The 5,457-nt window shown below is 45.8% G+C and overlaps 1 pseudogene; it reads right to left on the bottom strand.

The window, feature by feature from the left end:
* LOC142055624 (U6 snRNA (guanine-N(2))-methyltransferase THUMPD2-like) lies at nucleotides 1-2,864 on the bottom strand (annotated as a pseudogene).
* Between the last annotated feature and the right edge of the window lie 2,593 nt (nucleotides 2,865-5,457).

The following is a 5,457-nucleotide window of genomic DNA, read 5'->3' as shown; positions in this document are numbered from 1 at the left end:
CTATTGATTCCCAGCAGTCGAGGCCTTCCTGTATTTGTATATGAAAGTATACATCTCTCCAAGACTAACTCTATAGATGCCATTTGGCACCAGAGACCCAAAAGGCATCTGTCTGCTGCTGAGAAAGGATTCTCCAACACCATTCACCAAGGAGGAAGAATTCCCATCAATATTCAGGGCTTTTGCACTGGTGGTTTCACTTGTGCCATCAGAAATGTCATTAGGAGACTCATTTTAAGTGCACTTGGTAATGCCATTGTCCTGGTTTTGGCTGTGATAGAGTTAATTTTCTGCAGAGTAGCTAGTATGGGGCTATGTTTTGGATTTGTGCTAAAAACAGTCTTGATAATGTGGACACGCTTTAGTTGTTGCTAAGTAGTGCTTACATTAGACAAGGACTTTTTCAGCTTCCTATGCTCTGCTGGGTGCACAAGAAGCTGGGAGCCAGGACAGCTGACTCCAACTGACCAAAGGGTTATTCTATACCATATGATGCCATGCACAGTATATAAAGGTGGGGGAAGAAGGAGGAAAGGGTGGACATTTGGAGTGATGGCATTTGTCTTCCCAGTAACTTTTACACGTGATGGAGCCCTGCTTTCCTGGAGATGGCTGAACACCTGCCTGCCCATGGGAAGTAGTGAATAAATTCCTTGTTTTGCTTTACTTGCGTGCACGGCTTTTGCTTTACCTATTGAACTGTCTTCATCTCAACCCACGAGTTTTCTCACTTTTACTCTCTTGATTCTCTCCTCCACCCTGCTGGGGGGGGGGAGGGGGGGGAGGGGAAATGAGCAAGCAGCTGTGTGGTACTTGGTTGATGGCTGGGGCTAAACCACACACTTGCGGAGATCTTGGCTCAGCAGCAATACAATAGTGCCTCCAACACAAAATACTCTGGCAATTGCAGGAAAAATAAAGGTTAGGTGTTCATCCTGTCTGGCATTTTTTTGTCTGTGCAGAACTCAACACTGCTGAGACTTCAGACGCCAGCTGCCTTCGATAAAACACATAAGCATGTTAAAGGTCATGGCTCAACTTGGTAAGCGATGTCTCCAAATGGAATTTAAATTCCCTATCTTTATAACTTTTTCCTAAATGGGACAACTGGACCCTATCCTGACTCCCAAACATTTCTGACCTTGGGAGTTCTTTCCATTTGGTTAGCAAGGCATATGGACCCATTTTTTTCACTCTTAGTATTCTTCCAAGGATTGAGGGCAGTACCACCTTCAAACCCTGTTTTTGGGTTGCATGAGCCCCCCCATCAGTCTACAAAGGAACAGCTTGCCAGGGCAGCAAGAGCTTCTCAGGTTGGTAAGGCAATTCTGAAGCTGGCCTTTCCCTTTGGAAACTTTAAGAGGTCTGTCCTTACAATGTTCCATTGATCCTTAATGGCTTTCAAACTCAGGAAACAGAGGAAAATTAACCACTGTTTGCAATCCATTTTTCTTAGTACATGAGCAAATATTACACTTGGCCTTAGGACTATCCTGGCTCAGTTTGCCGCAAGTGGACAGAACAGTATTACTGGTGGAACTCTCATGGTAATAGTCCCTTCATCACCTCCACCTTCCCAAGGAAATATTTTGCTTAGGATGGCACAACAGAGCAAATGAGACCAGAAGACAAGCACAGACAGAGGGCAGGATGATCAGTGTAAGCTGATACAAGATTTCCCTGCCATTCTGTGGAGCTACCTCACCTTCCTCACCATCCTTCCATCACATTCCTGCATTGGGTAAGCAAGAGGAACACCCATTAAAGACCAATCATACAGACAGGGCTTGTTTTCAGCCAAGAAATTAAATAAAGGGGCAGATGGTTTGAACTGCCTGTTAGAAGCAGACCACTATTAGCTTGGCTCAACTCTGCCACAAAATGACAGGGTGAGAGATGAAAAGAGGCATCTAAAAGCAGACCAGGTAGCTAGCTGGATATTCCAGTATCCACTGTTAGAAAGGAAAATGCATACCACCATTTTCTGGTCTGAGATCCTTCCTGCCAAGGCAGGCTGGTAAAAGCTTAATTGTGAACCCAAAAGGAAAGCCTATGATTTTAAACAAACAGACCTCCTCTGAGAAAGGATTATTTCTTTATTTGCCCAGCCGTGCTTTGTTGGTCTAGGGCATCCTCTCCTCTTTCTCCTTTCTGTCACCATCATGCATTGTAAAAAAATATTTGTGAGTGTAGTTCACACAACAAGCTCATTCCTTGTCAGCTTGCACTGCCATCAGCAATTCCAGAGCTTGCAAGACAAGCCACAACAACCTTTAAGGGACAAGTAAAGGACTCAGACTTTCACACCCTGATTACAGGATCAGATTACAGAGCTGGAGAGCGTTAGGAAAAAAGCAAACCTGAAGTTGACTGAACACTTAGGATCACAAACAATCATGACATTTACACCAAAATCCAAGCATGTCAAATGCCACATGTACCTCTCCATTTCCTGGAGAATACCTGGTAGGAGCTGTATGTCTTTTGTCATCTTGAACGTCTTCCCAAACAGAATATGTGAAATCACAGCATCAGAGCTGTGCAGCAGAATAAAGGCATGTCTTTACATCTGCCTGTCTGAAAAATGAACAGCAGCTATACCCCTATTCACCTTACAAAACTGTCTCCCAGCTCTTTCACAGGTTATGCACTCAGATTCTGTCTGTACTTATCCTCACAAATAGCACTACGAAGCCACCAAACCAATGCAGACTGGGAAGAGACAAATGCATGAGAGTGTGGTTTAGCTTGTAGATTCCCTGTTATTGGAGATGTGTTTGTTACTGGTGGTATGGGAGTATGACTGTCCTAACAGGGAACTGCATAGTTCCAAACTGATTGCTGCTTCTCAACACACAGTACATCTTTACAAGCAAAATGCAAAAGAGCTAAGCTTGCAAACACGTTATTTAGCAGAGACGTTCAGATACACAAGTATGAATGGCAAAGAACCACATGTTAAATTTCTCTCCATCCCCTTTTTCTCCCCTGGAGAATATGGTTACAGCCACCATCACTAGGATTTTGTCCAAGCCAGTGTCTTTGAAGTGTCTCCCCAGAGTTTCTACATCCTGGGAACAGTCAGTTTTCTTGACGATGAGGCAGCAGTGCACCCTTGTGGTGATAAAGGCCAGCCACATACCAGGCTGTGCTGGCCAGAGGGTAGCCAGCATGTGAAAAGGATAAGATTATGGGTTCTCCATCCCTCTGGAGGCTCAAAACTCGACTAGACAAGGCCCTGAGCAACTTGACCCAGCTTTGTGTGAGCCCTGCTCCAAGCTGATGACAAGACTAAAGACCTCCAACAGTCCCTTCTCACCTAAACCCTGCTGTGATTCTACATCAGACTTTCCAGAACTAGTTGGAGATGTTTCTTGGACTATCCTTGGGTCAACAGTTGCAGCACAACCATTTTATCTACAAATGGAAGGACAAATTACCTACAGTCCTTCTCAAAACATGCAGAAATAACAGCTTCGGACCAGTGACAAAGACACCTATTACTCGTTCAGTATTAGAAAAGCCTGACATCAAAGTACCTTCCATTATCCTAGAAGCCAAGCCAAATCAAAGATTTGAAGTAAGGGATAAAGCTATATATATTCTTATAAAAAATAAATAATAATATTTCTTACCATTCTGGTAAGAAATAATTCTTGCAAGGGAAAAAAATATGCGCACTTTGTCACCTATGCACAGGGAAAAACACCCAGCTTTTATCTGTCATAAATTTTGTATAGGACTAATTTAGACCCAGTCTTTGAGGTCCAGAGTAAGGTCATAAAATTATTACCTTCTCCACAGACTAGCTCATGAACTGAGAGCAAACAAATACCCTCTTCCAGGAAAAAGGCATAGAAGCATGGAACCATAGAATCATTAAGGTTGGAAAAGACCTCTAGGATCATCAGGTCCAACCATCAAACAAACACTACCAGGCCTCCTAAACCACGCCCTGAAGTGACACATCTACACATCTTTTAAATACCTCCAGGGATGGTGACTCCACCACCTCTCTGGGCAGCCTGTTCCAATGCCTGACCACTCTTTCAGTAAAGACATTTTTCCTAATATCCAATCTAAACCTCCCCTGACGCAACTTGGGGCCATTTCCTCTCATCCTATCAATAGTAACTTGGGAGACGAGACCAACACCCACCTCACTACAACCTCCTTTCAGGCACCTGTAGAGAGCAATACGGTCTCCCCTCAGCCTCCTCTTCTCCAGACTAAAGAACCCCAGCTGCCTCAGTCGCTCCTCATAAGACTTGTTCTCCAGACCCTTCATCAGCTTTGTTGCCCTTCTCTGGACACCCTCCAGCAACTCAATGTCCTTCTTGTAGCAAGAGGCCCAAAACTGAACACAGTATTCAAGGTGCGGCCTCCCCAGTGCCGAGTACGGGGCACAATCACTTCCTTAGTCCTGCTGGCCACGCTATTCCTGATACAAGCCAGGTTGCTGTTGGACTTCTTGGCCACCTGGGCACACTGCTGGCTCATATTCAACTAGCTGTCAACCAACACTCCCAGGTCCTTCTCTGCCAGGCAGCCCTCCAGCCACTCTTCCACAAGCCTGTAGAGTTGCGTGGGGTTGTTGTGACCCAAATGCAAGACCTAGCACTTGGCCTTGTTGAACGTCATACAATTGACCTCGGCGGAACAATCCAGCCTGTCCAGATCCCTCTGCAGAGCCTTCCTACCCTTGAGCAGATCGATGCTCCCGCCCAACTTGGTGCTGTCTGCAGACTTACTGAGGGTGCACTCAATCCCCTCATCCATATCATTGATAAAGATATTAAAGAAGACTGGCCCCGAAACTGAGCCCTGGTGAACACCTCTCCTGACTGGCCACCAACTCTGTTCACCACAACTCTCTGGGCTTGGCCATCCAGCCAGTTTTTTACCCAGTGAAGACTACACTTGTCTAAGCGTGAGACAGCAGTTTCGCTGGGAGGATGCTGTGGGAGACAGTGTCGAAGGCTTTGCTACAATCCAGGTAGACAACATCCACAGCCTTTCCCTCATCCACTAGGTAGGTCCCCCGGTCATAGAAGGAGATTAGGTTGTTCAGGCAGGACCTGCCTTTCATGAAGCTATGATGGCTGGGCCTGATCCTCTCGTCCTGCACTTGCCTGGTGAGCACACTTAAGATGTATCACTGCATAATCTTCCCCCATGCTGAGGTCAGGCTGACTGGCCTGAAGTTCCCCAGATCCTCCTTCCAGCCCTTCTTGTAGACAGGCATCACATTGCACAGCCTCCAGTCACCTGGGACCTCCCTGTTAACCAGGACTGCTGATAAATGATGGAGAGTGGCTCTGTCACCAAAATCAGGAATAAACCTCGTAATACCAATGTAGTGTTAAAAGACAGGCATTCTTTATTCACGGCACTGGATACACGGGGGATCGCTCCTCCTAACGTGCATACCGTCAGAGCTCATTGTGCCAGTTAAGT

Source organism: Phalacrocorax aristotelis, chromosome 3 (assembly GCF_949628215.1).
Source record: "Phalacrocorax aristotelis chromosome 3, bGulAri2.1, whole genome shotgun sequence".
Taxonomy (NCBI): domain Eukaryota; kingdom Metazoa; phylum Chordata; class Aves; order Suliformes; family Phalacrocoracidae; genus Phalacrocorax; species Phalacrocorax aristotelis.
This window is presented reverse-complemented; position numbering and strand designations above follow the sequence as displayed.